The sequence below is a fragment of the Tamandua tetradactyla genome, chromosome 18 (genome assembly GCF_023851605.1).
Source record: "Tamandua tetradactyla isolate mTamTet1 chromosome 18, mTamTet1.pri, whole genome shotgun sequence".
NCBI lineage: Eukaryota > Metazoa > Chordata > Mammalia > Pilosa > Myrmecophagidae > Tamandua > Tamandua tetradactyla.
In genome coordinates, this window is record NC_135344.1 from 23,793,983 (window position 1) to 23,815,533 (window position 21,551).

The window sequence follows — 21,551 nt, forward strand, 5'->3', positions numbered from 1 at the left end:
AATACATACCTGAGAAGTTCAGTTGGGTTGCCCGGGAAGGTGGCTCAGGTTGGCTGGAGGCTGCCATGGCAGATATTAAAAATGCACAAACATTTTCCACTGGAAATAGTTCACTGGCACTACTGGCACCCTGTAGTTCTAGCAGGATGCTCAGACAGAAGAGGATGCCTGGGCCAGCGGGGTTGCTGCTAAGGTGGGCCTGGAGGCTGGCAGGCTGCTCTGAGATGAGCAGGCCTTGAGGGAGCTTCTTAGAACTCAGGACCCTTGGAGTAGGCAGTCAGTTCTTAATTTTCTTAAAATACAGCTTTACAGGACTCCTGCTGCCAATGCAAAAGCTGGATTAAAGGCTCTTTCCTTTCCTGTGAAAGATTCTATAATTTACGCTAGTTATTCGGGCTCCCTCTGTCTAGAAAAAGCATACAGGCACCAACATGGCTGTCTTATACCAACATCATTCTCCTACTGGCCAATCTCATAGAGCCAGTTCATTACAGAAAACTGTGTTGGAGCAGAAGCACCTGCCCTGGGTTCGCTAATGGCTCCTTTGCACAGGTGGTCCCAGTCTGCTCTGAGTCTCTAGGGCAGCGTTTGTTTTTCAGAGTGAGGGCTTGGATTATCTTCATTGGAAACACCTGGTAACATGCTTGTTAAAAATGCAAGTCTCTAAGCTTTTTACCCCAGATTTGGTAAATCTGCACTGTTTTTGTTAACAGTGCTTGTTGCATTCTGGATGATTCTCATAGGCATTTAAGTTTGGAAACTAGAGGCCTAATTAGACAGAAACCTAGAATAGTATAATTTGGGATGTTTCTGTAAAGAATCACAGAATTTTGGAAATAATAGGAACTTTAGGGATGGTAAATTGTAATACCTTTGCCTTAAAGAGAAAAAAAACCCTCACGGTTTGGATTTTTCTCTGCTGTCTGGTTGGCTTGCTATAAACGTATCTTGTTCTTCACCTGTCTGGGCAACTGAAATAAACACAGACCCTGATTTATTGTAATTAATCCAAAACAGGTGTGCTATTTACAGCTGAGTTTTATTTTGAGAAGTTCAGTGACAGGAATTCTGGCAGCAGAAGCAGGGGCTGGGGAGAGGAGGGTCACATGGCTGCTAGGGTGGGCTTTAGTCCCCATGACAAATCTCTGATCATGGTTTGGTTTGGAGATTAATGCCAGAGATATATCTTTTGTGTCCTTTTTGTTATGACAAAGTGAATTTTCAGAAATGAGGTGGAAAAAACACTGGACTAACCAACCACATAGCGAGACAAATTATAAAACAATGAAAACATTTGTGATAGTAGATTTGAAATATGTAAATACATAAGCAAAATTGAACAGAGTCCAGAATCAGGCTCAAGAATAGGTTGGGATTTAGTTTGTGATAGAATTGGCCTTTCAACATTTAGGGAAGAAGCAAAATCTTCAATGCTGACATAATTAACCACCCATATGGAAAAAAAATAAGATCAGTAACTTACAGTGGGCCCCAAATAAACTCCAGATGAATCTCTGAGTTAACTCCCCCCCCAAAAAAACTATAAAGAATTGGAGAAAATATTGTAAAATATTTTTACAACCTTGAGAAAGATAAGGTCTTAATTGAGACACACACACACAAACAAATGAAAACTTGGAAAAGCACTGGAGATGTACTTGAAAAGAAAAAAATTGGTTAAGCTTGATTATATCATATTAAAAATTTCTATATACTAAAAGACAAAAAATTTAAGGAAAGTGACATAGTGGGAGAAATAAGTAGAACAAGTGTAATACGCAAGGATTAATTTCCAAATTATATAATATACAAATGCATAGGAAAAATACCCCTAACAAATGATTTGTAAAAAATGGAAAAGTACATAAATATGCAGTTTGTAGGAGAGGAAATACAAATAGTCAATAAACATGAGACGTTCAACCTCACAAGTGTCAGGAAAATAGAGATTTAAAAAATATGGCATTTTTCACCCTTCAGAGAGGCCAAAAAATTAAAAAGATGATAATATTGACTTGGTGAGATTGTTCTGGTGAAATGTATACTTTGCTAACAGGAGTACAATTTGGTAATATATATATTTTAAAATGAAAAAGGGCATTACCCATGATACACCAGTTTCACTTCTCATCAACTCTTGAGAAAACCTTGCACATGGGTCCAAAAAGACATGTACCATAATGTTTGTTGCAGAATCATTTGTGTAAGAAAACAGTTATAGGAAAATGGCTAAATGAAATGTGGTCTGTTCATATGATGGATAGACACCTCAAAATATAATATAGCGTGAGAAGGGGACATTGCAGAATGATAGACTATGATGCCATCATGCCCCTCCATCACTGAATAATAGTATATATTATTTGTATATTTTTTAAAATTCTGGGAGGATATACAAGCAATATGATAATGATGGTTAAATTTGGTGAAAGAAGCAGGAAATTAGGATGAGAGGTGGTCAGTAATGTTGTAATGTATTTTATGGAGAATGCATTCATTTATTGCTTGCATTATTAAAAACCAATTTGAAATAGAGAAAACATGAAGCTGGGAGCTAGGAGCCTTAGGTTTCCTGGTTCAGCCACTAATTAGCAGAATGACCTTGAATCTGTATAATCTCCTCTCTTTGGGCCTGTTACGTCAATGTAAGATTGAAGAGATTAAACCCGAAGATCTGTGAAGGCCCAAGGTGTGGAAGTCCCATGAATCTCTAACTTCTCATCAGCTACCAAAATAAATATCAAATGAAGTGGAAGAAAATGTGCACATATTAATCCAGTCTCATGGTGAAGAAAGCATGGCTAAGTATAAAAGGGAAAACATCAATAAATCCAACAATTTAAGAAGTTTACAGAACAAAAAGCACCATAAACAACAATGCGAAAACTTTAAAAAGTGCTTGAGATGTATATACAAAGAAGAAGATGGAAATATGTAAGAAAAGATGAACAGCTTAATCAAAACTGGGCAAGGATTCAAATTGGCAATTCATAGAAAGATGTACAAATGGTCGATAAACTTAACTACCAGTAACCTCACAACTTAAAATATTTCATTTATCTAATTAGAAAAAGTTATTTTAAGAGAATATTTTTGTTTTAACACTTTTTTAAATGGGGAGAATACCATAATAAACGGCCATATATCTATCACCTTGTTTTTCGGTCATTAACCTTTGCCTTAATTGTTTCGTGTAATCTTTTCTTTGCTAAAGCAAAGCAAATTCTTGCACCATGTCATTTCAACCCTAAACTCCTCAGTCTACATTTCTAAAATATAAAGATGTTTCTTACATTATCATGTCATCACATTACAATTGTTGTTATTATACTGAACAACATATATAATATATATAATATATAATATTTATATATAATTATATAATATTATAATTTCTTAATATTACCTAACAACCAGACCGTGTTATATTTCCACAATTATTTCTCAAGTGCTTTTTCTTTTAGCAGGTGGTTTGTGCAAATCATGATCCAAACTAGGTTTTTGCGTTGCATTTGGCTGTTTTGTCTCTTAAATCTCTTTTGACCTCTCTGCCTTCTCCTTTTTTTTTTAAAGCCATTGATTTGTTGAAGTGATCTGGTCAGTTGTCCTATAAAATTTTCCTCCTAATAAACTTATTGCCTCTTTATAGTATTGCTTTTTTTTCTTTTGAAATAATTTCAAACTTAAAAAAAAAATTGCTGCAAAAATCATACAAAGAACTCTCATATGAACTATGAGATTCACCAGTTACATTTTGCCACACTTGATTATCATTCTGTTTATATGTATACACAAGCGATTTTTTTCTAAACTATTTAAGTAAAAGTTGCAGACATCATGCTCCCTTACTTCTAAATAATTCGTTGTGTTTCCTGATAATAAAGAACATTCTCCTCTTATAGCTATTTTTTTTTTTTTTTTTGCATGGGCAGGCACTGGGAACTGAACCCGGGTCTCTGGCTCGGCAGGCGAGAATTCTGCCACCAAGCCACCATCGCACTTGCTTCTTATAGCTATTTTTACAATGTAAGTAAGGTCCACTCCATTTTACTGGAAAAATAGAGTGTATTTTAAAATATGACAATTTTCCTAAACTCCTTAAGAGACTGCCCCAAACCCAGATAGAGAATTTTTCTCTTTCTTTCCTTGCCAAGGGAATCGCATGGTCATGAACAGAGATATTGAAAGTTAGATGTTGACCAGAGGCTACTTAAGAGCCCAAGGGCTCTAAAAATGAGTTAATATTGTAAAAAACAGAACCAGTAAATATGGATAAAATTTACCTTCTTATTATTTTCCTAGAACCATATCAGTAAAACTATTTTATATAAGATGCCAAGTTCCCCCAGGGCAAAAGCCACTCTCTAATCACAGCTCAGATCGCCTTCAGAAATTACATTCACAGTCCCAGGCAATTTGGGAGCTATGTGGTGCCTTGATGTGGTAGATTACCAGAAGGCATCCTTATGGTCTCAAATAGCTTCCATTTGAAGCTAATTTATACGAGAGGCTAGTCTATTTTCTGGGAATCTAATTCCTTAGGGCTGATGATGTTGCCTGCACTCTGTTCATTGCATGGCACTTTAGGAAGGCATTTTTCTGAAGTGGAATTGTCATCTCCCAAAACTAAGCAACAAATTACAAATAATGTCAGTCAGTTATATGGTTAGAAGTCCTGAAGATGACACTGTCTTTGAGGTATACTTTTAGATCATCGTCTCAGCTTCCATACCTGATCAAAAGTTTACACGTCCCCAGGAGAAACAGAAGTGGTGTATCATCTGCAAAACTAATAAAAACCATATATTGAGTGTTTGTCTGTTCCAAGTATTATATTAATGTCCTAATTTGGTATCTCTTTTAGTTCATATAACAACATTCTGAGCAGGCCCAGAAAGCTCAAAGAGGTGAATTAACCTGCCTAGTGTACAACTGTTACATGGCAAAACTGGAATTCAAATTCTTTAAGACAATCAGATCAACACAGCGCCAAATGAAACTATTGATTATGATGAACACTGGACTTTGACTGGGAGTAGAGTCAGAATCATTCATTGATTGGCTCCAACACACAGGTTGCTTATGAAATTGTCTACCTGTCCCCGAGGAGACACTGAAGGTGCCTTGCCTCAGAGCTCCTCAGTCACTAGCACCTGACAACCCCCACCAGCCGAGCTCCTGTCTTTCCTGCCTGGCCTGGGAGGTTGCTTGTTCGCACACTGCAGCATACGTGAAGTGGGGGAAATCTTCAGCCAGTGGGGACATAAGAGTTGGTGGATAATGTCCTCACCTGCCCACCCTGCTGTGGAGTGATCCTAAGGTAGGTGTCACACAGGTTTTTAGAGGGTCCCCAAATCGAGCAACGTGTTCCTCTAGGTGTCCCTACTGTCTGTTTTCTCTTGCCCTGCTCACGTCCCCCATCCCTGCCCCATCCCTGCCTCCCCAGGCTGCTTGGGGTCACTTATAAAATAAACCAAGGGCACGCAAATCTCTGTCTCAGGGTCTGCTTTTGGGACAGGGTAACTCAGGTTAAGACAACTCCCTAAAGTCTCTGTGCTGGTTTGAAACTATTTTGTACCCCAGAAAAACCACGTCCTTTAATCCTTGTTCAATATTGCTGTATATGATCTTTTTATTGTTTCCATGGAGATGTGACTAACCCAGTTGTGGGTGGCAAGTTTTGATTAGATGGTTACCATGGAGATATGTCTCTACCCATTCAAGGTGGGGCTGCTTACTGGAACCCTTTAAGAGAGAACCATTTTGCAAAAAGCTTTAGAGACCAGGTGGGCCACGGTGACTTAGCAGGTAAGAGTGGTTGCCTGCCATGCCCGAGGACCCGGGTTCGATTCCCGGTGCCTGCCCATGTAAAAAAAAAAAAAAAGGCTTTAGTGACCTTTGGAGATGCAGAAGGAAAATGCCCCCAGCAAAGCCTTATGAGATGAGGAGAGAAAGCTAGCAGACATCGCCATGTGCCCTCCCAGCTGAGAGAGAAACCCTGAACTTCATCGGCCCTTTCTTTGGAGTTAAGGTATCTTTCTACGGATGCCTTAATTTGGACATTTTCACAGCCTTAGAACTGTAAACTTGCAACTTATTAAATTCCCTTTTTAAAAGCCATTCTTTTTCTGGTATATTGCATTCTGGCAGCTTACAAACTAAAACAGTCTCTAATTAAGGTTGACTCTCCCATGCCCCTGCACAGTTTTGGGTACACTCCCTCTGCAGGCTTGCCCTTGAAGGATTCTGGCCCATTTTTTAAGGCTTCTTGTTCAAATGTTCTTTATTTCATAATACTTGCAAGATTCTATCCTCCCAGCACAACTGTCCAGTTCTGATTCAGTCCCTCCTCGATGGTCCTATAGCTCTTTATTTTACCAACTTTAGAGCCTTTATTGCAAATTACACTGGATTCGCTTGGCATGCATACTGATTTATCTCCCTGTGGGACTGTAAATTCCCCATGGGCCAGTGCTATTTAGTGTCACTGAGCCCACACACTTCCCGATAGTCAGAAAAGCTCAATAAATCTCAAATTGAAAATCATCCTTTGATCTGATAGGTCCACATGTTAACAGCCATTTAAACTCATTGTGAGAACAGCTTCAGAAACATTGTAAACCAAAATAATATGAAAAGATCTGAATCACGATGATTCATTTCCAACTGTACAAAGGTGTCAATATGAAAAAGCAATTTATAAACCTCTCCCTGATCATTTTGGGGTATAAGTATGCTGAGAATTTGAATCTGGAAAGTCAGCATTTAACTACCTCAAAACTCAGATTGGGCAAATTTCCCAACTCTGGAAAAGCAAAAAATGTCCCATTTCTATTCCCTAAGGGATGAGAACAACAGCGTGCTGGAGAAGGGTCTCCCCAGCACATCTCCTCTGCCCATTTGACACAGCGGCCACTGGGAAAGAAACTGTTACTTCCTTTAAACCAGCACTGTGTAGAGAAATTTAAGACAAGCCACAAATACAATTTTTTTTTTTTAGCATAGTCACAAAGTTGTACAACCATCATCACTATCCTATTCTAGAACGCTTTTATCACCCCAAAAGAAAGTTTCATCACCCCAAAATACCCATTAGAGTCACTCCCCATTCCCCCCCACACACACACACACATGCCCCTGGCAACCTCTAATCTACTTTTGTCTCTATGGGGTTGCCCATTCTGGATATTTCCTCTAGGTACAATCATACAATATTTGTCCTGTTATATATGGCTTCTTTCACTTTGCATGATATTTTCAAGGTTCATCTGTGCTGTGGGATGTATTAAACTCCATTCCTTTTTATGACAAAATAATATTCCATTGTGTGAATATACTGCATTTTGTTTATCCATTCACCAGCAGGTGGACATGTGGGTTATTTCTACTTTTAGGATATTATGAATAATGCTGCTGTGAACATTCGTGGATACGTTTCTGTGTGGACAGTTGTTTTCTTTTCTCTTACGTTTATGCCTACAAGTGGAGTTACTGGAACATTTGGTAACTCTGTGTTTAGCGTTTTTAGGAACGGCCAAACTCTTTTCCAAAGTGGCTCCACTATTTTACATCCCCACCAGAAATGAACGTGAGTTAGTTTCTCTGCATTTTGTTTACCTGTTCATTAGTTGAGGGACATTTGGGTTGTTTCCTTTTTTTGCTATTATGAGTAATACTGCTGTGGACATGTGTGTACAAGGCCTTGTGTGGACATATGTTTTCATTTCTACTGGGCATATAGGAGTGAAATTCTCGGTCATATAGTAACTATATTTAACTTTTTGAGTAACTATCATGTTTTTCAAAACGACTGTACCATTTTACATTCCCACCAGCAATATATGAGAGTAAGCCACATATGTAATTTAAATTTTTCTGGTAGTCACATTTTATAAAAGTAAACTAAGGAGGGGAAATTAACTTTAATAATGTATTTCATTAATGCACTATAACCAAAATATCATTTCAAAATATAATCAACCTTAAAAATTATTGATGAGATGTTTTGCAGTTTTTGTACTAACTATTTGAAATTCAGTGTGTGTCCACTTACTGCATATCTCAATTCAGACATAAATGTTCATTGAAAATACTTGGTCTGTGTTTAAATTTCATAAAATTTACAGTTGAAAAAGTAGATCCACATGCCCCAATTTTTCCAGGCATATTTATAAATTTTCCCAACTGAATCATGTAGGTTTGAAAGTTTACAAATAAATTAATTATGATTAACCTAATGTAAAAATTCAGTCCCTCATTTGCACAAGCCATGTGTGGCTAGTGGATATCACATTGGCCAGCAGCAGCTCTAAGTTCTGTTGTAATTGTGGTTTTTAAAAAGCATGCTGCCCCAGGCTGCTGCCTCGGTTTTCTCTTCTCTCCCACAGTGACCCAGTACAAACTGCGACTCCTATCTTTAAGGGAAAGGCTGCTTCCTGTATGCCGTGTGTTCAAGCCGTGGAACAGGACAGGAACAGCGGCAAACAGCAGCACTTGTCACCACATTTGCCCCTTGGTCTTCCAGACCTGCCCCCCCCCCCCGCCCCCGCAGACCTTCTTTCTGATGACAGCCTAAGGCAGCCCCTGAGGGCCAGGGCTTTGGGCTCGGGTGTCCCAATTGGCACCCTGGCAGCCCCGCGGGCTCGCTGGTCAGGCTCCACAGCGTCTCCCCTATCACTTGAAAAACAACATGCCATCCCTGTCCCAGTGTCATCTATCGGGTTACTGTCAAGCTACAGGACAAAAGAGGACACATTCCAGTTGTCTTTGAGGTCACAGGTTATTGGGCTTGGGAAATCAGAGGTGGGATAGAAAGGGGAGAGAAAAATGGCTTTTCACTTCCAAGTGTTCAGCATGAGATATCTAAGGGCTTGTTTCTGAAAGTAAAGAAACAGCTTCACCATCTTCCCAGAGCAGGGGTTCTGCAGACCAGGCCTGAAGGATTCCTAGGAAAGTGCAGGAGAGACCTCCTCCAGCTGCAGCGTGTGTATTAACCAAACCTGGGGACCTGGTCCAAATGCAGATGCTGGGATTGGGCAGGTCGGAGGTAGGGCCTGAGATTCTGCACTTTGACAGGCTCCCGGGGAATGTCCGTGACCACACTTTGAGTGGTGAGGTTTTGGGGCTTTGCCCTCATTCAGTAAGACTCACCCCTCCCCTCTGTGTTCTCCTGCTCCTCCTCCACTCTTGCCCAATAGCTAATAATAGCGAATGGTTATTGAGTATAAATATGTGCCAGGGACTGCGCAAAGCACTTTACTGGGCTTAGCTCATTTAATCATCACAACAACCCAAACAGATAAATGAGATAAATTACCCAGGCTCTGGGTCAGTAAGTGGGGAAGGCTTGCTTTGAACCGAGTCTGCCTGACTCCAGGTCCTTGTCCCTAACCCCGACATTAAACAGCTTCCCTGATTCCATTTTAGGTTTGAGTTCCTTGACTCTCTTTAGAACTAAAATAAACTCATTGATAACTGAGGTTGCCTCTGATGTAGGGATCTAAGTGGCGGGGGTAAGAGGGAGACTTATTTGTCACTTTGCACCTTGTACCGTGTGTGTGTATGTGTGTGTGTGTGTTTGTATTATGTATTCTAATAAATTAGGGAATAGTTTTGAAAAAACAGCTTTTTAAAAATAAGCCCATTGGCCTTCAAAGTGTAGCAATAACACTACTGCTGTAGCAATAGACCAGTTCTCAAGGCGAGGGAATCAGATCTCCCCTCCCATACCCCATCCCCAAATCGCGGATTTAGCATCAAGCTAAGATGTGGTAGCATTTTGGCCTCCAGCATGTCGCTTCCATCCTTTGGGAATGTACAGAGCAGGGCTGGCCTACAACCTCCCACCAGAGGAAAGTAACATATTTGCGAACTGCTTGGTGGGGACTGTTCCAAAATAGGTAGACAATTCCATGAACAGATAATATTGCTAAAAATGGTGCTATTCAGTCATATGTGAAAATTCCTTCCCTTCAGACAACTTGGCAAGGTCTGAATTCCATGATGACATTACATATTAACAAAAAAGAGGAAACGATACTAAGATAACCAAGAGATGATTGGACTTAGCCATGTTGGTACCCAGATGTGATTCAAACCTCAATTCTATCTCACTGATCTAAGCTAATTGCTGAGCTCATGAAAATGTGAATTATACGATCTAAGATCTATCTTAAAGTAAGAACAAGTTAATTACTTCCAAGTCTACATAATGAGTGAACCTAATTGCTTAGAAGAGTTTATAAGAAGAGATTCTGACCTAACCAATTTTTACTGAAGAGATAAGCTTCCCATGGAATTAGCCATATTAGAGTATTAATTGGCTCAGTGGAACATAGTTGGGGAAGGAAAGGTCGAGTTTGACTGGAACATGGCGTGTTTGGAAGATAAGATTAGGAAAGTTTGGGGCCAAGCAGGGATGGGCCTTATCACTGACCCAAGGAGTGGGAAGAAACAGCCAAATTCAGGGCAAGCGATGGAATGCTCAGGCTGTGTTCAAAATAATCTCTGGACACCTCACCCAGGCCCCAAAGAAACAACTAGTCCAAAATTCTTAATTGCCTCACACCTACATAATATCCACATGGTCCTTGCCCTGAATCTCTGACGTGCTTCATCTCATTAAGCAGAAGGGACAAAGGTCCATGTGCACAACAAAACCCCTGGATTCTCATAGAAGGAAAAAACCTCATTCCAACACTCAGGTGGATAAAAAATATATGGCTGTAACTCTACCCAAATGCTGTTTTGGGTCACACATTTTGCAGAGGGTAGGAGGCTTTCCCTTGAGTCCTGTTTCCCAGGATTGTGGCAAGATGCCCTCACCCTGTCCTTGTGCTTCTGGTCCCCTGAGGTCACTGCCGAGGTGACCCTTGCCCTGGCCTGCATGGCCTCTGGCCTACCCATTCTGTGCTGCTCCAGACACCTGATATTCCCTTTTGCAGGGTGCCCATGGCCCTGCCTGTGTAGACGTGCCATGAGCCATGTCCCTCCAGGGCTTCTGTCACCTCCCTGGCAGAGCTGTGTCCTGGAAGCTGGGGTCAGAGCTCTATTTCCTCCATTCACCCCCAGAGTGGTTGGTCTCTCTCTCTGGGGGATGTCAGTCTCCTTTCAAATGTCTTGTCAAGATACACCTTCCATGTTCTTTGTCCATCCAACAGCTAGCTATTCATTAGACCCTCCACTATGTCAGACCCTTTCTATGTGCCAGGGACACAGCAGTGAGCGGGCAGCGTCCCAGCCCTCAGGGAGCTTCCCTTCTAGTGGTGGAGATGGACAACAAACATGCACTTCACATCAGCTAGTGATGTGCGCTCATAAAGATGGAAAAAGCAGGATAGAGAGTGATGGGTGGTGCCGCTTTAGGAAGGGTGCCAGGCTTCTCTGAATCTTCTAACTGTTCCAGAAAACCTCTAAATCCTTTTAAGGTCCCAGGCATTTTGGTACCCAAGAACCTGAGAGATTTGGATGGAGATTCGTTCTGTTTTCTACCCTTCCACATCCCTTCCCAACACAGCAAGAAATAACCATCCAATCTGCTTGAATAAGGAGAGTGCAGCAAGGAAATACAAGGAGAAAAGCAATTCTGATGCAATACCCATTCAACAACAAGTAATGGAAAAGGAAGTGAGATGGTGGCACACCTATTTTAGGGTCTCACTGTGACCTCCTCCATAAGCCCCCAGCCCTGCCCTTATTTTGAGAGAGGATGCCATGGTAGTTCTCTTGCTTTCAAGGGGACCTGCGAGGCTCAGAGTGGGATGGCACCAAGACAGAAGGAGGGCAGGAAAATTCTGAGTTGTTGAAAGTGCTAATTCTACATCTGATTCTGACCTTCAAAATTGTACTACCCTGGAATTTTCAGAGGACCCGAAACACAGAGCATTGACTTGAAAAGATATCAAAGGATTTGAACTTAGAGAAAGCGGCAGGTATAAAGCAGCAGGGATGACCCCACATCCAAACAAATTGCATTTACCCCTCAGGCTGCCCCCTGCCCCCAGAGTCTTTCCTGATTTACCTTCATTAAGAGGGATGAGGGCAGGGAAGACATAGGCAGAGAAGAAATACAGGACAACCAGCAGTCAGCTCCTCTGGGCTCCTCCAATGTTATCGACCCTCCTGGATTTTGAATATCTTTCCTGCAAAATGGCTCAGATTAGCTCAACCCTCAGTTTTTCTGTGGCGCTTCACAGTTCCCATCCTCTTGATGTGTCGTATGCGAATATGTCCCCCATAAAAGTGATCTGAAAGCACATGTGTTGAGCTAGTTTTCTATCAGGCACGTTCCAGGTTAGTTAAATTGTCTGGGCAGGTGTGGAGACAACAGAGAAGGAGAAAGGCAGAGGAGACTTTTGGGCCACGGCTGATCTGAAGGGCCTGCTGAGGCAATCGAGGGACTGATAATGGGTTCCAGTTAGGGGGACCCTGGGCACGATCCTCAAAGAGAGGTGGAGGCTGGGGTCCCTAGGCCAGCTGCTGTGGAGGGAGCACATTGGGCTGGAGCAGGAGCCTCCCATCCCCACCCCCCCTGTCCCAGGTCTGTGCCCAGGTGGAGGTTTTGCAGCTGTTTCATGAGCAGGGCTGGAGGAGTGGAGTTCAGCCTGTGGTACCGGAAGAGAGAGACATGAACCGTGGAGCTGCACCCTAAAGGAGGTGTCCAGTCCCCCTCCCCAGGCCCTGCCATCGGAGAGCTAGGAGCTGTAGGCTTTCTACTCTGACGATTTTCAACCCGCCCGGCACCACCCTGCAGCCCTGAGCAGACTGCCTGTGCGTTTCTCCCCAAATCTAGAACTTCTACATAAATAACAAATAATACAGGAGTTCAGTTTACAGCTCCAAAGAAGATGGTGGCTGAGCCCACACACGTTTACTGAAGCTCCTTAGGTGTCAAGTGCTCCAGCGAGCATGTGTCTCAGTCCCTCAGAGGGCTTCTGGTCAAGTTCACCACGTGAGAGACTCATGAGTGGTTCTGGGTGCATCTGTGGTCTCCAACACCTACCAGTTCTCAAATCCCGTCAGTTCTCCCTCTAAAACATTGTGGCATCGGAGTTGTCCTCTCCATGCCTTCAGCCACCACGAAGTCCATGGCAAGAGGTTTCTTTCTTGACTCCTAGAGCCAATGTCTCCCTCTCTGAAGACATTTTCTACATGCTATGGAAACGATCTTCTTGAAACACAAATCTGGAAATGGCATTCCCTTGTTTAAAACAATGGTAACTACCCCTCACCAGCCCCTCAAGCATTGGTGGATCCTGTCGCTGATTGGAGTGAAAATCTGAACAGTTCCACAGCACACAGGGAGCCGGATCGAGGACCAGGCCATAGCCTCCTTCCCATGTCACCTGCTGCTCCCACCCTCTACCCCCAGCCCGCACCATGCACCTGGCACCCTAGCCATCCTCAATGCCCTGTTCATGGGCTTCCTCCACCACTACAACCTCTCTCTGCTTGTAGAACATCTGCTGATTCTAAAGTCTTCCCATCTGCCCACACCAGAGTGTCAACTTCAAGCAGACAGAGACTTTGACTGGCAAAGTTGTTTCCCCAGTAGCTAGCACGGGGCCTGGCTCATAGAGGCTTTCAAGAAATATTTGTTGAATAAAGGAATGGAAGGAATTAAGAAATTTGAATGCTTAGGCAAGAAAGAAATAAATTCTGTATCTTTCCCTAATACCCTTGTTCCATTTCCTTTTCCATGACATTTTCTCTGTGCTAGTATTTCTTGCATATTATAATCATTTATTTGTTTTCCTTGCTGGAATACTGGTCTGTGAGCTACATGAAGACAGACACTAGTCTGATTCATCTTTGAATGTCCAGAACAAATACAGTGCCTACCAATATTATTTGTTGAACTGAATTACATCTAGTTGCAGAGGCAAGACAGAAACATGAAAAATCATATTCCCCCACCCCCTCCAATGCACTGCCTCCACTGCATATGCAGAACTGAAGGGAGAGAAGGTAAAATTGCAAATTCAGTAACTTCCTCTTTCTGCTGATGCTTAAAAAATTATCTTTCTGAGTCAGCACACAAGTACTTTGATATTGCCATGAGATTTTGGGCATTTTTTTTTAAAGAGATGATTTAAAAACAAGTGCCTGTGTATTTACCATCAAACTGCTGGGGTTGGATGGGAAAATAACTATCATGAGAACCATTTACCCCTTCATCTTTTAAATTTCTAGTTCAGGATCTAAATCTGACAACAGACGTAAGAAACTCTCCAGCCACTGCCTCTTCCAGCTCAGGCTTGGATTGGTCTTTGAAAGAACATTCGGAAATGGCTGAACCTTAATTCAGGGGTCTCAAGGACTGGGATCCTAGAAGCCAGTCTTGATGATAATAGGGCAGTGACCAAAGTATAGACTTTGGTTGCCCTGAATTCCACTCTCAGGAAAGACTGCTTACCACAGAAGCAGGCAGAATCTCCAGCCTCCCTGTAATTGCCCTGCCACCAGAATATCATTCTAAACCATTCTCCTCTCAAGTCCACACCACCCAACAGTGACAAAGCTTCATTGTTTAGGGTTGATAGCAAATTGGAGTCTGTGATGGGGAAAGAGTGGGCTCTCGATGGTGTGTGGAAGGAATTGTTAGAAGATAAATGTGGTTTCCCATTTCTGCTTTCTTCCAAAGCAGCTCAGATGATGTAGAGATGGTTAGGATTGTACTGTGGAAAAGCAAGACAGTAAGCTTTAAAGTCAGGGTTTGTGGAGATAGGAGCTTTCTGAATTCCTTTCATCTTATTAGATCAGAGAGATCACTGCATGATGGTAAAGAAGGAGTGTGTAAGGGTTTGGATAAAGGGACTGAACCGTCCCATGTGCAGACATGCTGGGAAGAAACTGGCTGAGATAGACTCAGGGCTGGGAGGGGCAGATATGTTGTGACTTCACTTCTTCTCTGATAGGGACTGTGTTAGGAGAGTTCAGAGAAACCATGAGGACAGGAGAGCATTCCATATTTCCCTTCTGGGACATGGAAACTAACTCCCACCTCCCTTCCTTCCAATATGGGACAGCTCAGACACTAACTATGAGTGGAGCAGGCCCTGGGCACGTAGAAGTAAGATGGTCTAAGCATTCCCAAAGGGACTGTGCAAGTTAATGGAATGTGCGGAATATAAGGGGATCTTCAAACCTGTCTCATATTTATGTTTACATTCATATTTTCCAAGCACCAAATACTGTCGTCGCTGTACACTTTGAAGCCCACGCTGAATAAGCAAAGTACCAGTATAGTGATTGTGACAAGTATTTCCTGTTTCTAAAGTTTACAAGAACTTGCTTTGTACAATTTATTATTGTCGGTGCTGTACAGTAATTGCTACTACCTTGGTTTTGATTTTGCTCAGAATTCTAGAAACTGCAAAGAGAGATATTGATTTGAAAATACTCTCCTAAACCTTTAAGGTTTAATTTTTTCCCATTGTTATCCACTTTGAAATCTGCATCTAAGTTTCGGTCTGTAGGAAGTAAAACATCATTGTGTCCCCACCCCCAGACTCATGATTTATATCCGGTTTCTTGGGAGGGTCTAGAGGTCCTCAGGAGGGGTCACTGGGCTCAGGGGGCTCTGTACCCATCTGAAATTGTATGGAAAATGGTGTGGGTAACATAAGATTGTCTGGGCAGCAGAATCCATAAGTTTTTTCAGCTCCCTAGAGACAGGTTAGCAAAGTTGGGGGCCCATAGTCACTGGTCTTCTGCTCTGAAGCTGTGATAACTTTCACTGGCCTGGGATCTAAGTCTGTGGATCTCTAGGATCCCACATGATGTGACCCAGTGTAATCTGTCAAAAAGATGAAGCACTTACTGGGGAGAGAAGGGAGAAATAAAGTAAGGAGGCGGGAGAAGAGCTGGGAATCCAACAAACATCTTTTCCAGTCCACGGATTCTTCCTTGTCCCAGTTTTGGTCCCCACTGGCTCATTCTTGGTTCAGTCTATACATGATGACACACTTGTGTCCTTTTCTCCTAACAATTCTCAGAGTTAATAGTGAGGATTAGTTCAAGAAACCTTAGGAATCAAAGGAAAAATCGATTCCAAATGGAGGAGGAGATGTAAACCCCATTTTTTTTTTCATTAAAAAAATTTTTTTTAAACATAACATACACGCATGGACATTCTTATATGATCATTCCATTCTTGGTATATAAACAATGACTCACAATTTCATCACATAGTTGTATATTCACCACCACAATCACCTCTCAGAACATTTGCATCAATCCAGAAAAAGAAATACAAAGAAAAAAGAAAAAATTTGTACATGTCACACCCCACCCCCTCACCGCTCACCAGCATTTCAATCTACTAAATTTATTTTAATTTTCCCCCATCATTTATTTATTTTTAATCCGTCTGTTGTAGACCCCATTTTAATGTTTGTATTGTTGACATGACAGCAGGCCGCAGAATATCTAAGCCATCAGGCCCTGTTCTCATTTCCTGGGGCTGCTGTGACAAAGTACCCCAAACAAGGTTGCTTAAAGCAACTGAAATTTATTCTCTCATAGCTCTGGAAGCTCAAAGTCTGAGATCAAGGCAGTGGCTGAGGAAAGCTCCCTCTGATGCCTCTGGAGGACGGTCCTTCCTTGCCCTTCTCGTGTCTTCTGGTTGTTGCCGGCAGACCTCAGTGGTCCTTGGTTGGTTGCTGCGTCATTCCGGGCACTGCCTCCGTCCTCACACATGTGCCTTTTCTGTGCTGCCGGCATCTGAATCTCCTTCTTCTTCTCTTCTAAGGACACTGGCCATTGGATTTAGGGCCCATCCCAATCAAGTGTCACCTCACCTTGACTAACTCCATCTGCAAAGACCCCATTTCCAAATAAGGTAGAATTCTGTGGTTCCAGATAGACATGAATTTGAGGGGTGCATGGCACTTTTAAACCCAGTATGGGAACCTAAAGATACTTTCCAGCCCCCCACCCCCATCTTTTTGGAAGAAAGCGATTCGGACAGGTTCGATGACAAAGCCACCCACCGTCCTGTGTAGCAGCACATCCAGGACCAAATCACAGGGTTTTCTGAGGCCCAGTCCTCTTTCCATTACCCCATTCCATTTCCTTTCCCCTCCTCATCCAAGTCCTGACCTCTTCCAGACCCGGCAAAAACCCTTGACTATTCAGAAATGTTTAGTGGAATTCAAGAAAAATAGTTGCCTTCCATGGTTCCGTCTTTTCTTCTGTTTGCATGTCTCTCAGTTACACCTGTGAGAAATCAGGGCAAAAGTAGACACAATAGGAAAGGTACATAACACTTTACTGACCCATTGTACACGGGTCTATGTTGGAATAGTTGATATATTTCCCCTTAACATTACACAACCCAAAGTCCTAAAATCATATATTTCTGTGATATTTTACAAGCATTAACTGTTGTGTCTGGTATGTGTTAGGAGCCCTATAGTGGTTAGTGATTGTCACTATCAGTGACATGACTCCTTCCTATGTCACCTGAGATGCACAAATACAGGCATAATGCTCTTGGCTCCTGAGCAGGCTCCCTTTCAGTCTTACCATGCTGCCAGTCACAGGCTCACCACTGAACACGCAGGGCCCTTAGCCCTAGGAATGGGGGGCATGGGCCATTGAGATTTAGTCCTCTCCCTTTTCAAGATCAAATGGGTATTTTACAAACTCTCTGGCTTTCCCAAGGAATCGGGATAGTATTGTAGTAATACCAGCTGGCTGAAGATTTCCTGTCTCCCAGGAGAAAATGGAATGAAGAAGAGTTAGTCAAATGGCAGGGTGCTCAGAATTAGGGATTTCAGGTGAGTCTCAAGCGAGGCACAGTCCTCTACCTTTTTTATGTGTTATTTTAATGTTGGAAGCCTTTAAGTGAAGCTTCTTTCTGGGCAACCAGGCAACTCCTAAAAATAAACTCAAGTTCTTGAAATATTTTAGTTTGCCTTTAAGCTTTCTTTGGTTGGAAACCAGGCTCTCTGTTTCCAATTTCACACCCCTGGGTGGTATGGATTTGATCTATCGATTGACCAAATAACACTGCGCCTGGAGTGAGGGGTCAGCAGAAATTTAGGAAAGGTGAGCTGGGCAGGAGGCCCAAGCATCCCGGGATGATTAGGGAACGAGGAAGGTCTCATTTAAAGATTCCAGGAACCACAGGAGAAAATTGATGATGTGTAGACAGCTGTCAAAGGACATGGTACTATCTGTACCAAGAAAGAGAAAAGAACTTTAAAAGGAGGAAAGAACACTGAAAAAAACAACAACAGGAGTTAGAGAAAGAAAGTGATCTAAGGGTAGGATACCACCAGCATATGGAAATGTTGCCCAGCCAGAGCAAGGAACCAAGTGGCTTGACCCTCCTCATCTTGGGTGCTTGTGTTTAGCCTTTAGAACCCTGCCACTCCCCTTTCAACATACATCTTCTCACATTTCTCCATACTCCCTCCCCCACTCTACTTCACACTCACCTTGCTTCAGGCCTTTTTGATCCCTTGGCATTTTGACGTTCCCTTGAGTTCCCTTTGCAGGAACCATATCCCTTGCCCTTCGTGACACTGGCCTTCTCTAATTTCTACCCAGAAGCTTCCCAGTGCTTCCAGAGGGCTCCAGGGCACCCTTACGTGCATTTACATTCATTATTTAGCAGTATATTTTTCTTTTGCATGAGTTAGGAATGCTTTTAGCTGCAATTAACAGCAAGATATTGGTGGTAGAAAATCTCAGTGTTGCTCTAGTGGCTCAGTGATATCTGCAAGTTCCCAAGTTCTGTCATTTTGATCCACCAGCCATGTGTGTTGGCTTTTCTTTCTCATGCTGATAGCCTCATGAGTAGAAGATAATAGCTGCAGCACCAGGAATCATATCTTCATTAAAGGAAGAAGAAAGGGGGTAGGGAAGCTACTCTATAAGGGAAGCAAATCTTCCCCAGAAGCCCCTTGGTGGAATTCTGCTTATAGCTTGTTAGCTACAACTGATCCCTTGGTCCCATCTAGCTACATAGGAGGCTAGGAGAGTATCTGGTTTCCCAGCCTCTTTAGTGGAAGCAACAAGATAGAAGGAGATTGGGAATGCTGTTGAGTTAGTCAAACAAAAGTGTTTACCCACTCTTATCAGTAAAGAAGGCCCATGAGAACTGGACTGGAGATGCAATTTTCAAGAACCATCTAAGAATGGATGCAATACCGTAAGAGTACATCTGGTTTTCGCACTACAGGGACCATATCATTAGAGTGGAAGCTAGCTCAGTGGTGACCTTCCTTATGCTGTCCCAGAGCAGCATGGTTGGTTAAGTGCCATCCATTTTGGCCATTAAGCAGACCTGTCAAGAATTATTATTTATCTTTTCCATGTACATCTTGTCTCTTCAAGTGGATTATAAGCTATTTGAGAAGAGGGATCTTATCTCATACCAACTTCTATTGTTAGTGACTCAAATTAGTGCCATGCACTTTGCTGGCACCCAGGATACTTTCATTAATGAGGAGGAGTATAACCCTGGACATAATGAGGTGGACAAAAAGGCAACAAATTTTTTCATTAGATTTATGGCAGACATGTGTGGGAGGCAGAATTTTTGGAAAGGCCCGCAAATGAAAACGGTGTGCCTGAAGAATCACAGGCATGCTGAACAGGGAATGGGGTTGGAAAACACCACGCAAGCAGAGCGTAGCTTTCCAAGCTTATGCTGCTTTCAAATAGGAGTTTGGAAGTATTCCTAAATTTTATTTACCCTTTCCCCTCCTTGTAGTCATTCATCTGCCTATTCATTCAGCAAAATTAATTGAGCTCCTACTATAAGCTAAGTGCTGCAGAAATGAATAACATGAAGGTCCCATCCTTAGACCTTGTAGAAGGAGACAAACAAACAAATGGTCATGTTGCATTATCATAAGAAACATTATAGTTTCTCCGGAGCTCAGGAGTTCTGGGTTTAAAGTAAGGGGAGTTCCTAGCCCTTTGGTGAGGTTTGTTTTAACTTCTCTTATTAGAAAAGCTGAATTGGAAAGGGTTTTGCCACCTGACAAACTTTGCCTTAAATCCTGGTTCTGTCATTTACTGTAAGACCCTAGGGAAATTTCTCCCCCTGAACATCCATTACTTCATGTTTCAGTTCTCGATTTTTATTGCCTTTCACCTCCCAAATGCACTCTTCCTGCAAGCATCTCCCTTTTACAGGAAGCATAACTACATTTGTTCCTTAGGGCTGCTGTTACAAATGGCCCCAGGCAGGGTGGCTTAAAACAAATAAATTTATTCTCTGGTAGTTCTGGGGTCCAGTCATCTGAAATCAAGATTTTGATTTCAAGGGTTGATTCTTTGTGGAGGCTCTGGGAAAGAATCCATTCTATGCCCCTCTCTTGTCTTTTGGTTGTTGCCGGCAATCCCCAGTGATCCTTGGCTTGCAGTGGCATCACTCCAATCTCTGCCCTCATTGTTCCATGGCCTTCTCTGTGTGTCTTCTGTGCCTGAACCTCCCCTTCTTTTCTCTTATGAAGACATCAGCCATTGGATTTAGGACCCACCCAAATCCAGTCTCATTTTATCTTAACTAATTCCATCTGCAAAGACCGTATTTCCAAATAAGGCCACATTCTGAGGTTCTGGTGGACATGGGTTTTGGGGCACCTTATTCAACTCACCACAGTGGTACTAAGCTTCCTTGGTACAGCACACTGGAAAAACATCTCAGGACAAAGAAGATTGCAGCCATTCCCATTTGGTAGTGACCATGATATGGAATGTGGTCACTAGTAGAGCCGACCCCAGCCCTGGGGCCCAGAAAGCAGTCCCTCTGTGACCTTGCAGCCTGGGTCTCGGGACGACCTTCCTGCAGCCCTCTGCTCTGGAACCAGGCCTGCCCGCTCTGAAGGCTTCTTGCCAGTATCTACATTAGGACTCTTCAGCAAGCCTGCGTGGGGTCAACACCCAAGGAGCAGTCGTTCCTACTGTGAAGCGCCCAACCTCCACTTCTCCTGCACGCTCTGAAGGCCCTGCCCCTGTCACTGTCTGGACTCCAAAGATAGCTTGCTCCCTACCTGCACTTGAGGGTGGGGTGGGGTGATCTACTACTTGACTAGCAACCCCAGAGCAGTTCTGGCTTGGCTAAACTAGTGAAGTTCTCCACTCTCTAACCACACCTCTTGTATGAAGTCTAACCCCCTTCCAAGTGTGTCCTTCCTTAATCTCTCTCAGTTCTAGGGTACCGTATGGCGTTTCCTTTTATTTTATACTCTTCTATCACTGTTAATAATTCTTTATATTAAACTTCCCCTATTTAACCTAAAGTGTGGCTTAGGTCTGCTTATTGGACCCAGACTATTCCATTGCATCAGTAAAGAAGAGATGAAAGCATCTATACTTCAGATTTATTTTACATATCAAATGAGGAAGCCTATGTAAAGCCCAGAGCATACTTCCCTATTCATCAGGGTTACTTAATTTTCCCTTTGCCTTAGCTACTAATTTCTTTTCACAAGTCATAAGTGGAGCCAGTGTTATTGAGTGCCTTCCAGGCCCTGGGCAATTGACCTGATGGCACTGATGTGTATGTGGTTAGCACTAGGGGAGGAGACAGA

The 21,551-nt window shown here is 42.6% G+C and overlaps 1 protein-coding gene and 1 long non-coding RNA gene across 4 annotated transcripts in view; one reads left to right on the forward strand and one right to left on the reverse strand.

Annotated features, from left to right (window-relative positions):
• The window catches only part of ALPK2 (alpha kinase 2), a 155,471-nt gene that overhangs the window by 77,930 nt on the left and 55,990 nt on the right, over positions 1–21,551 (forward strand). The gene's annotated exons all lie outside the window — the stretch shown is intronic.
• Positions 16,275–21,551, reverse strand: part of LOC143662021 (uncharacterized) — a 61,883-nt gene continuing 56,606 nt past the window's right edge. The window contains exon 3 of the long non-coding RNA XR_013165094.1: positions 16,275–17,217. This is a non-coding gene — a long non-coding RNA (uncharacterized LOC143662021). The remainder of the gene's footprint in view (positions 17,218–21,551) is intronic.